Here is a 12,872-nt window from a genome sequence, read left to right on the forward strand (position 1 = left end):
GGAGCACCTTCCCCCCACAGCGAATGACCCCACGCGGAACGAGGTAAGGGATTCGTACACCCCTACTTCTAGCCTAAGAGTTCAACGTCCACTGCAGGGATGACACAAAGGCTGATCAAAACAAATGCCTTTAATTGTCATGACAAAGATCACTATTTCTAAACCTTGATTGTTTGCAGCAGTAAGCTGTTGTTCAGGTTCCTTTTGGGGTTCAAGTGCTGAGAACAGAGGGCTTAGAAGGAAGCCATGGAATGGATTGGGAGTGAAACTTTGGTTCACAAGCAGGCCTGCCTTTCCTTGAGGGCAGAAAGTTTTGCTGCCTAGAGTCTGAGATGCAGGCAATTGTGCTGACAAAGCAGTGGTCACATTGTGGAACAACAGGCCTGAGGCCACTATGAGAAGTTACATTTGTTACTCCCTGCAGCTAGCAGCTCCATGAGTCTGGAATGTTCCCGTATACCTTGATAACACCTAAGGTAACATCAGCTGTCTAAAACTATGAAAAAACAACACTGTTTTTGCAGGTTTCTGCCCACCCAATATGTCTTTCACCAATCCAGAACCAAATTTCTAATTGACAACTGAAAAGAAGGGAAAAAAGCCAATCAGAAGGCAAGAAAGTTTAGAGCAGTCAGTGAATCAAAAAAAGATTGAACCCCAGGAGGAGGACTTTTGTGGTGAGTTTCTCTCTCTCTCTCTCTCTCTCTCTCTCTCTCTCTCTCTCTCTCTTTTGCATAGCTCTAGGTTTTGCTAACAGAATTTTGCTAGTTTGGGGACCTTTCAGGCTAAAATTTGCAAGTTTGCCTTCTTTCTGAGAGAACAAGCGATTTCTTAGTTTGACCATGTCCCTTCTTCAGTTTGTAAGGCTGCAGCTGGCCGTTGTTTCTGAACTAGCTTTGGGGGGCTGGAAGCCACGCTCCTAAGCAGCTTGATTCCGCTTTCTCCAACAGTTTTACTTTACTCACTGGGGAGGATCAGACTTCACCACTTTTTTCCATGTTAAAACACTCTCTCCATTTTCTACCTGGATTAATTTTCTTATCTGGACTTTGCTGAGTCCAACACCTTAGATCCTAGCAGAAGTTTCTCTCAGCTTTCCTCTGGGTCCACACAAGCCTGTTCTCCAGATCTCTGTGTGGGATAAGTAGCTATACCTTCCTTTTAATTCCCCCTCTCTTTCTTTTTCTCTAAACGTTTGGACCATACTGCTATACGTAGGTGGCATACAGTGCTAATAACATGAAATACAACAAATTTTCATAACCAACTGAACAAATAACACAAGAAAACAACACTGTTCTAAAAAACACTAACCGACCCCAAATGCCCACTGAATAGCCACATTTTCGAAGCCCAGTGGAAGCTCATCAAAGAGGGGGCATGGTGGAGATCACTAGGGATGGAATTCCACGAAGTGGGGGCCGCCACAGAAAAGGCCCTCTCCCTAGTCCTCACCAGCCTAGCTGTGCTGGCTGATGGGACAGACAGAAGGCCTACCAACACCGATCTTGTTGAGTGGCATCCTTGGTGTTGCTGGAGGTCCTCCTTAAGATAGACTGGGCCGGAACCATATAGGGTTTTAAAGGTCAATGCCAACACTTTGAATTGGGCCCAGAAAACAGTTGGTAACCAGTGCAACTCCTTCAGCACCAGAGTGATGTGATCTCACCAACGGCTGCCTTTAATCAGATGGGCCGCCACGTTCTGCACCAGCTGCAACTTCTGAACTGTCTTCAAGGGTAACCCCACATAAAGTGGATTACAGTAGTCTAGGCGAGAGGAGACCAGGCATGAACTGCTGATGGGAGCAGATGGTTAGGGAGGTAGGAGTGCAGCTGCCATATCAGATGGAGTTGGTACAGTACTGCCCAGCTCATGGCTGACACCTGAGCCTCCATGGATAGCTGGGAGTCTAAAATGACCCCTAGACTGGGGAACTGGTCCATCAGGGGCAGCCGCACCCCATTCAATGCCAGGTCAACCTCCCCCAACCTCCCCTTGTCTCCCACCAAAAGTACTTCGGTTTTGTCGGGTTTCAGTTTCAGCTTAGTCCTTTCCATCCAGCCACTCACTGACTCCAGACACTTGGACAGGGTTTCTACAGCAAACCTTGGTGAGGATTTAAATGAGTTAAACTATAGTGTATTTTGCATAGGGTACACATGTATTTTCTGTATAATCATTACGTGTTTCACATTCTACTTCTCTTTGCTATATTCTTTTGCATTTACTTTTCTCTATAAACCATTCATATCTCAAGAGTTCCTGTGTGGCATGTTTCATTTGTGTATTCATTGAATACTCTTTCAACAAAATGAAAGAGTATTCAATGTTTTCCTGGTTTAGCTTTCAATCATATTGAACTTTTAAATAGTCTTAACTTGGTCATATTTACACTCTCTCACCCATTGGGGCAAAGTCAGAACCTCTTTTTCATAAGCTATCTTTAGTGTTTTATTGTTGTTAAAGGGTGGCAGCGGTGGGTGGGGAGATAGAAAATATATTACAGTCCTAACCCAAACCAAAAATGTAAAATGGGACTCAAACCTGCAAACCAATGGAGTATAAATGAAACAGGCCACTAAGGAACAGAATGTGGGAGAAACAGCCCAATCTGCTGCCTTAAGGACCCATAGCAAAATCAAGCTGTAGCAGCGGCCTGACTCACCCCAATTACCAAGTCCCTCTCGCCATTGGGGGACCAGTGAGACGCCTCTTGCCCAGACTGCTGAAGCCGACTTTGCAAAGGCTCAGAGGTGCATTTGAACCCAAAGGGGGCTTGGCCAGGACAGAGGAAAGACGGGAAGCAAAGAGAGGAACTGCAGAGGTGCCACAGCTCTGCTAGCAGCACGGGGAGAAGAAATTAAAAGAGAAGGAAGCTGAACGATTGCAGCAGAACACTCTGCCTGGCGCTTCACGCACTGGAAGCTGGGAAATGGGGACGGAGCCCACAGCGGGAGTTGGACAGCCCAGGCTTGACACTCTCGGGGCTGGAGAAAGGAAGTAAGCAAGACGGCAGAGAGGTCACGGGAGAGCAAAAGGGAGGCCTGTGGGTAGAGACACTGGGTTCCTTTATTCCTCGTAAGAGACAATAATAGAGGGAGAAACTTACTTCCTTTTGCTGCTGCAGGAGGTTTTTTGGGTGCCATTTTATCTTCTTACTCCGAGTGGCATCTCATCCTGTATTTATTCTGTGGGACCATATAATGTTAAAATAATACCTCAAGGCAAAGCTTTAAACCCACAGTGGGTTTGTCTTATGCAGCACCGGCATTAGTACAAATCCTCTAGCATTTTGCTCCCGCTACATCCTTAGCCATGGTACTGTCTACTGCCTGGGCACCCAGAGAGGGCTGCTACTTCCTGAGTGGAGTAGTCCAGTTGGAACCTTTAGCGCAGGGATGTTGAACCTCTTTCAGCCTGGCGGCCAAATGCCCTTTTGGAGAAGCTCTCAGGGGGCCCATTCGAATGGTGGGCAAGGACTGAAGGCACGAGGGGTGGGGCCAAAAATGCCCACATGCTGTCGCTTTAAGCCCTTACGGCCAGGAACTGAGCTTTTGGACAGGCATTTCAACCATTTGAACGGAGGAAAAAAACTCACAACATCTGGGAAACCACCAAACGATTGGTAGTCAGGGGAAAGGGGATGGGGCCAGGGGGAGGGGGCATGGCTCTCTGGGGAACCCTGGAGGGTGGATTGGGACCCGGGCCTGAGGTTGTGCAGTCCTGCTTTAGAGTCATTGCTTGTTGACTTCACGCCTCCTTTGCCTCCAGAAGGTGTCAACCTCAATCTCTTGTTTCATCTATTTAACGTTCTCTGGTAATAAGACTGGGAAAGATCTCTCTCTGCCAAAGATCCTAGAGACCGGTGGCTGGTCATATGAAATCACATCGGGCTAGAACCATTATTCTGGCGGCTTCATAGGAACCATTTTGCCCTCCCGGCACTGCCTGTGTGGATACCAGGACACCTCGGCCGATGTCTGTTCTCTCTGCCTCACCTCTTCCTTCCCTACTCAGGTCTTTCCTTCAACTGCCTCAACCTCCTTTCTCTGTGACTAGAACATTCCACAACTCCTCCCATTCAGTTGATGCCGCTCCTCGATTGGCTGCCTGCCTGCCATGCCCAATCAGCATTCCAGCTGGGAGCCATTTTGCTCGGCCTCTCGGTCGGAATGCCAGGGAAAGACGGAGCAAGACGTCCCCGGACTTTGGGGGTGTTTCTAGGGAGGTGACGTTGAGCCCCGGGGGGAGCTGGCGGCAGGGGACGGCACCAGTGGGAGAGGCAGGGCTGTGGAGCCAGGACTGAGATATGCTTCGATGGAAGCCCTGGCTCTGGGTTTGTCAGAACTGCCCCCTCTGTTTACTAGAGATCTGAAGGCCTGGGAAAAACCCAGAAAAAAAAATGGTTTCCTTCTGAGGAACCCCCCCCCCAAGTGGAAAAATTGAACAGCTTTGGATTATGAAATATTTTCTTTTAGCATTTAAGACAAGTATTTATATATTGTTACCCAGCGTTCACTACCCCCAAAATGATTTATAAAAACTGTGTAATAAGAACACTTTTATAGAAAGACTAGAGATGTAAAATGTCTGGAAATAATGAAGCCATGGGGGGGGGGGGACCCTTTTGAATCCTCTCTGTAAAATTCCCAGCATAGTTAGTTCTTTCATTATTAAATTTATTTAGATAAAATATATTTTACTGATAAGCCATTTATGCTCAGTTTCCCAACATGTGAGTAGAGTTGCCATTGTGTATTCTTGACAGCTTGGGTTTTGTTCTATAGAGTCCTGAGTTTCTGGTGGTGCTGCAGCAGTCACGTAATGTACTTTTACTTTATTCAAACAATAACTACACATTTACTAAGCTTACTTTTAAAAGTTTTAAAATATAAAGACAATGTTATGAGCAAACTAAGTCATACATAAAATAACTTTAGGAACAGAAAGCCTACTTTATGTTCCTAAAGCAGCCCTCCCCAACCTGGTGCCCTCTGGATGTTTTGGGCTACAGTGCCCAGCATCCCTGACCATTGGCCATGCTGCCTGAGGCTGATGGGAGCTGAAGTCCAAAATATTTGGAGGGCACCAGGTTGGGGAGGGCTGTCTTAAAGCAACAAAGTGTCTTTAGATCTGTAAAGAGGGCTAAAAAAGAAGTATTGCTCATTTTTCCATTTTTCCAAAATTTCCCATTGTTTTGCTCCACTTGCATTAGAATAATGAAATCACCGACTTGGAAGGGAATTCAAAGGTCATCCAGTCCAACCCATGCTGATGCAGGAAATTCACTACTAAGCATCCCTGACATGTAGCCATCCAGCTTCTGCTTAATAGCAGGAAAGGAGAGTTAACCTCCTCCCAAGCCAGCCTGTTCCACTGTCACATGTCTTACACCAGGAGTGGGGGACCTCTGCCCCGCACGGGTCCCAGTCCAGCCCTCCAGAGTCCTTCAAAGGGCAATGTCTCCTTCCCCTGGCCCCTCTCTTTTCCCCACCTGCAATTTGTGTTGGTGACTTCCCAGCTTTGGCACAGATCCCCCCCCCCCCCGTTCTAAGAGGTGGAAATGCATCTCCTCAGAGCTCGGAGCTCAAATAGGCCAGTATACTGGCTCCACCCCTTTTGCCTACAGTCCCTCCCACTTTGCCTTCCGTCCTGTCCAGTGCTGGAATGTGGCCCCAGAGAGCTTCTCCAACACTGAATTTGGCCCTGGGGCTGAAAAAGGTCCCCCATCCCTGGCATATGTCATCCGGAACCTCTTCTTAACATTTAATTAAGATCTTCTTTCTTGTAATTGCAACCAGTTGGTTCAGGTCCTACCCCTTGAGGCAAAAGAAAACAAATTTGGTCCATCATCTGTGGAGCATATTTGAAGGGTCTTCCCTCCAAATATTTGAAGATGGCTGTTGTATTGCCTCTCACTCATCTCTTCCCCTTGCTAAACATAGTCCTTCAACCTTTCCTCCTAGGACATGGTCTCCGGGCCCCTCACCATCTTTGTTGCCCTCCTCTGGACATACTCCAGGTTGTCAATATGTCCCAGATTTTTAGAAAATAGCTGATTTTGCTTTATTGGAATTGCCAGGAAGTCTATCTAAAAATTGTTAACGCACCATTACCAAAGCAGTATAAGTATTCTTGCTAAGAAATGCAAATGCCAGATGTTTAATGATATGTAATTAAGAATAAGTTTAAATATATAGTAATTGTATTAAAGGGAAGACGTCTAAACACACAAGCAGGTTCACAAGTAATTCTGGTTAACTGGCATAAAAAACAACAACACCATGGTCAAGATGGAGTCAAGAACAGATTATTATCTAGAGGATATCTAAAGAATGAAGGATTGTAAGACTTCAAGGCCAGGCCAGGAGTTAGTCAAAGTGCACTAAAATCTGAAGCTCTTTTTTTAATGTGAAGACAAAAAGTGTAATTGAAGTTTTCACATCAGATATAAGTGGACAATATTGTATAAGTCACAGACATCAAAATGTTTGGTATCTCATGTTCTAAAAATATTTCTGTACTTAATAAGTCTTGAGTAAAGGGTAGTATTTTAAAGATATCATTCAAAATTCATCTCCAGCCTCCTCAGCTGCCTATTTATCCTGATCTTAAAACACAACACAACATAACACGGGGGAGGAGTTACCTCATGACATCTTCGATCTTCCCGTGGACTTGAATTGCGGGTGTGGACATCCACAAAATGTACCATAATCTCCAGATTCCCAGGTTTCTTAAAAAGAAAAAAGCAAGTCTATAGCTCTTGCAGAACCTGAGATATGAGGCAAAATGCGCAGCCGCTATAATGCCTTTTTTTGTTTTGTGGGAAACTTAGGGATGTCAGAGAATTCTGCCACGGATCTCGGGGAGGCCGAATGCCAGCACATTCGGCCCCCCAAAATCGGTGGCGGAACGGTCTGCCCCCCCGCCCCCCCAGGATGGGACTTACCTTGGGCAGATCTTCCTGGCGGCGGCGGCAGCTCCGGCGGCAGTTCGGCGGCGGCAGTGGCGGCCGGTCTTCTGACCAGCTGCCGCTGCTGCCATATCCAGTTAAAAAAAAAAAAGTGATAGGCTACGTAAAGATTTACGTAGCCTATCACGGCTAGATTTTTAAAAAAACACTGTGATAGGCTACATAAATGTTTATGTAGCCTATCACAGCTGATTTAAAAGAAGAAAAAAACGCGCATACGCAAATGGCGGCGCCCATGGGTGCAGCCATTTGCGTTCCTTATTTTGGCACCTTACATTGGTAGACGCTACACTATTTGTGTTCCCCTTATTTTCGCCATCTTAGTCTACGTAAATGTTTACGTAGACTAAGACATGCCAAAATAAGGAACGCAAATGGCAGCGCCCATGGGTGCCGCCATTTGCGTATGCGCGTTGTTGTTTTTTTCCTTTTAAATCAGCCGTGATAGGCTATGTAAACATTTATGTAGCCTATCACAGCTGACTGCAGGGACAGTCGCCATTTGCGTCCCTGCTAGCCAGCGGCCGGATATCCGGCCGCTGGCGGAGCTGGCCGGCGGCTCCGCAGAATCCCACCATGAATGTCACCCTTCGAAAAGGTAACTGACTTGCATGCATCCCTAGGGAAACTAGCCTGCTCCTGCCTTTCAGATTTTTTAGCCAATGAATGAAGTCATAGCAATGGCTGACACTCCTACTATCTTCAGAAAGAACTCCCTGGCTCATTTTAAAGCCTTTAGAGGATTTCCCCTGTTAGGAAGAAATTGCAGCCTCCTTAAAAAAGAAAATAAAAAAGAAAGAAATCCGGGAGTTTAGTGTTTGGGCACACTCCCCCCAAAACAAAACATAGCAAGAGAGACAGGAGTTCATGATCTTTCTAACTCAGGTCTTGTTAAAGAAAATTCTGAGTTTATAAACATTTTTAAAAATTACCCTGACAATGTTTGCAGATTAAAAACAGTGCAAACCCTGGAACATCTTCTGATGAGTTCCTTCTACATCCCTCCCAAAGCTCTGTGCTTGGAAGTAAAAAGGGGAGCCCTGGTGAAGCCATTCGCTGGTTGGAAGTTAGAGCTGCCCATCAGAATACTACACTACACTCCTCTACCCACCCCCCCTTCCCTGGCCTATCGTCCGTCATTTTGTCATTTTTGTTTCATGGACAGCTTGGCTGTACAAGGCTCAAAATTGTATCAATTTGGGCTTACACAAAATGGAAACTTTAACTACACCCCGGACCTGTGGGGATTGGCTGCTTTGCTTCAGACCCCTCTGGAGACACTTCACTTTGGTGGCAGTAAGAATACCTCCAAAGCAGAGTGATTCGATTTGAGATTCAGGCTTTGTCCAAAGGGGATGCACACCCTTACTTTCTGTTACCTCCAGGTTCAGAGGTACTGTATCTGTCTGCACTAGTTGTAGAGAGGGAAATAGCAAGATTGGTCAGTCTTCAGGGCTGCTTAGCACAGAAAGAAGGTGAGTACCAGGTAGGGATGGCGGAGAATTTCTCCACGAATCTCCAGGAGGCCGAATGACAACGCATTCGGCCCCCCGAAATTGGTGGTGAAATTCTCCGCTGCCCCCCCCCCCCGGGATGGGACTTACCTCGTGCGAATGTCCCTCTTGGTGGTGGGTCCCAGTGATGGTTCGGCGGGGGCAGCGGCCGGTCTTCTGATCGGCTGCCGCCACCGCCATTTCAAAATAAAAAAGGAAAGTAAAAAACAAACAAACACACACCTGTGATAGGCTACGTAACGATTAACGTAGCCTATCACGGCTAGATTTTTAAAAAAACACTGTGATAGGCTACATAAATGTTTATGTAGCCTATCACAGCTGATTTAAAAGAAGAAAAAAACGCGCATACGCAAATGGCGGCGCCCATGGGTGCAGCCATTTGCGTTCCTTATTTTGGCACCTTACATTGGTAGACGCTACACTATTTGTGTTCCCCTTATTTTCGCCATCTTAGTCTACGTAAATGTTTACGTAGACTAAGACATGCCAAAATAAGGAACGCAAATGGCAGCGCCCATGGGTGCCGCCATTTGCGTATGCGCGTTGTTGTTTTTTTCCTTTTAAATCAGCCGTGATAGGCTATGTAAACATTTATGTAGCCTATCACAGCTGACTGCAGGGACAGTCGCCATTTGCGTCCCTGCTAGCCAGCGGCCGGATATCCGGCCGCTGGCGGAGCTGGCCGGCGGCTCCGCAGAATCCCACCATGAATGTCACCCTTCGAAAAGGTAACTGACTTGCATGCATCCCTAGGGAAACTAGCCTGCTCCTGCCTTTCAGATTTTTTAGCCAATGAATGAAGTCATAGCAATGGCTGACACTCCTACTATCTTCAGAAAGAACTCCCTGGCTCATTTTAAAGCCTTTAGAGGATTTCCCCTGTTAGGAAGAAATTGCAGCCTCCTTAAAAAAGAAAATAAAAAAGAAAGAAATCCGGGAGTTTAGTGTTTGGGCACACTCCCCCCAAAACAAAACATAGCAAGAGAGACAGGAGTTCATGATCTTTCTAACTCAGGTCTTGTTAAAGAAAATTCTGAGTTTATAAACATTTTTAAAAATTACCCTGACAATGTTTGCAGATTAAAAACAGTGCAAACCCTGGAACATCTTCTGATGAGTTCCTTCTACATCCCTCCCAAAGCTCTGTGCTTGGAAGTAAAAAGGGGAGCCCTGGTGAAGCCATTCGCTGGTTGGAAGTTAGAGCTGCCCATCAGAATACTACACTACACTCCTCTACCCACCCCCCCTTCCCTGGCCTATCGTCCGTCATTTTGTCATTTTTGTTTCATGGACAGCTTGGCTGTACAAGGCTCAAAATTGTATCAATTTGGGCTTACACAAAATGGAAACTTTAACTACACCCCGGACCTGTGGGGATTGGCTGCTTTGCTTCAGACCCCTCTGGAGACACTTCACTTTGGTGGCAGTAAGAATACCTCCAAAGCAGAGTGATTCGATTTGAGATTCAGGCTTTGTCCAAAGGGGATGCACACCCTTACTTTCTGTTACCTCCAGGTTCAGAGGTACTGTATCTGTCTGCACTAGTTGTAGAGAGGGAAATAGCAAGATTGGTCAGTCTTCAGGGCTGCTTAGCACAGAAAGAAGGTGAGTACCAGGTAGGGATGGCGGAGAATTTCTCCACGAATCTCCAGGAGGCCGAATGACAACGCATTCGGCCCCCCGAAATTGGTGGTGAAATTCTCCGCTGCCCCCCCCCCCGGGATGGGACTTACCTCGTGCGAATGTCCCTCTTGGTGGTGGGTCCCAGTGATGGTTCGGCGGGGGCAGCGGCCGGTCTTCTGATCGGCTGCCGCCACCGCCATTTCAAAATAAAAAAGGAAAGTAAAAAACAAACAAACACACACCTGTGATAGGCTACGTAACGATTAACGTAGCCTATCACGGCTAGATTTCTAAAGTCAGCCATGATAGGCTACGTTAATCATCACGTAGCCTATCACGGGTGACTTTGGAAAAAAAAAGCGCGTACGCAAATGGTGGTGCCCATGGGGCGCCGCCATTTGCGTTCCTTAGTTTGGCACGTCTAGTCTACATAAAGATTTACATAGACTACGGTGAAAATAAGGGCAATGCAAATAGCGTTCCCTTATTTTCACCGTAGTCTACGTAAATCTTTACGTAGACTAGATGTGCCAAACTAAGGAACGCAAATGGCGGTGCCCCATGTGCGCCGCCATTTGCGTATGTGCTTTTTTTTTTCAAAGTCACCTGTGATAGGCTACGTGACAATTTACATAGCCTATCATGGCTGACTTTGGAAATCTAGCTGTGATAGACTATGTAAATCGTTACGTAGCCTATCACGGGTGTGTGTTTGTTTGTTTTTACTTTACTTTTTTTTTCACGGCCGGGTAGACGGGGCGCTCCTCCCCGGCCTGAATTTTGGCCAGGCGAGGCGGGGTGCCTCCCCCCCTCGCCTGAACTTCGGGGGGAGAACCGAAGCACCTCCCCCCCACCGCGAAGCAAGCTGCAGGACAAGGTAAGTCCCTTTTGTCCATCCCTAGTACCAGGTAGGGATGTCACAGAATTCCACCACGGATCTCGGTGAGGCCAAATGCCAGTGCATTTGGCCCCCGAACTCCGTGGTGGAACGAAGCCCCCACCGCCCCGCAAAAGGCGTGCGAAACGGAGCACTTACCTGGTGCCGTTCGCGCTGCTTTGCGAATGGCGGCCGTGTCTGCAGCCGCCATTAGCTTCTTCATTATAGCTGTGATAGGCTACGTAAATAATTACGTAGCCTATCATGGCTAATGCAGGGATACCATTTGCGTCCCTGCGGAGGCCATGATAGGCTACGTAAATATTTATGTAGCCTATCACAGCAAAAAAAAGGGAACGCAAATGGTGGCCGCTGTAGCCGCCGCCATTTGCATTCTTTTTTTTTTCCGTGATAGGCTACGTAAATATTTACATAGCCTATCACAGCAAAAGACAGGGGCGCAAATGGCGTAGTGGCAAAAAAAGGGAACACAAATGGCAGCTGCCATAGCTGCCGCCATTTGCATTCCCTTGTTGTTTTTTTGCTGTGATAGGCTACGTAAATATTTACGTAGGCTATTATGGCAAACAAAAAGGGATGCAAATGGCAGCGGCTACAGCGGCCGCCATTTGCATCCCTGCGCAGCCCAGCAGTGGCTGGACGTCTCCGTCGGCTGCCCTGGCCGGTGGCTCCACGGAGTCGCTGCGGAGTGGAGCCAGCCATTGAGGATTTCAGGGGGAGGGACGGAGCACCTCCGCCCCCCACGGATGTACAAAACGAAACAGGTAAGTCGTTTTGTACATCCCTAGTACCAGGTGACATGATAAATGTGCATAAAATTACGCACGGCGTAGAGAAAGTGGATAAGGGGAAGTCTTTCTCCCTCTCTCATAATTCTAAAACTTGGGCTCCCCCAAGCTGAAGGGTGCAAGATTCAGGACAGATAAAAGGAAGTCCTTCCTCACACGGCACGTAGCCAAACTCTGGAACACGCTACCACAATATATAGTGATGGCCACCAATTTGGATGGCTTTAAAAGGGGATTGGGCAAATTCATGGAGCGTAAGGCTATTGATGGCTACCAGTCTGATAGCTATCTGCTACCTCCAATATCGGAGGCAGGATGCCTACATACTCCAGTTGCTGGGGGACATGGGTAGGATGGTGCACTCATGTTCTACATGTGGGCTTCCCAGAGGGATCAGGTTGGCCACTGTGTGAACCGAATGCTGGACTACATGGACCCAATGTGATCTGATCCAATGGGGCACTTCTCATGTCAAACATAACAATTGGAGATAAAACCCTTCCTTATAGCTATTAGAGATTTGAGATTCAAAAGTACTCAACTTTGCCTGAGTTGTACTGAGGGCTGTGCATTGCTTTGGTGCTGAATCTGAATACCGCAGTTAATTGGGCTGCTTCTGGGATGCATCGGTGAGATCTGAAGTGGATCAGACCAGCACTGAGGTGGTCTGAAGTGGCTCAGTCTGCCTTGGAGTTTCAGAGCTATTCTGATGCCTTCTGAAGCCCAGAAAGCCTGTCTCTAAATGTGAAAGGGGGGGGGGAGGTGAGGAGGAGGAGGGAGGGGGAAGGGAAAAGGAGGAAGAGGGAGTGAGCTTTGGCAAATGGCAGTTCTAGTTGTCAAATTCGGGCTGAACTTAACCCAGCAGCGTCCAATCAGTGACAGTGGGGGGGTACTTTGTATGTTGGAGATAATCCTGTGTTTGTTTCATTGTGTGTGAGAGAGCTGTTAGAGTTGGTTTGTTGGCTAGATCTGGGGTGTGTGTTGTACTGCAGCTTTGTCATTCTTTTTTCCCACCCAGCCCTTCTCAATTCAACTATTCCCTCTTTTTTTTTTCTAAATTCTTTATT

Source organism: Heloderma suspectum, chromosome 5 (assembly GCF_057233095.1).
Source record: "Heloderma suspectum isolate Gila_16-S chromosome 5, 16-S_ref, whole genome shotgun sequence".
NCBI classification, from domain to species: Eukaryota; Metazoa; Chordata; class Lepidosauria; order Squamata; family Helodermatidae; genus Heloderma; species Heloderma suspectum.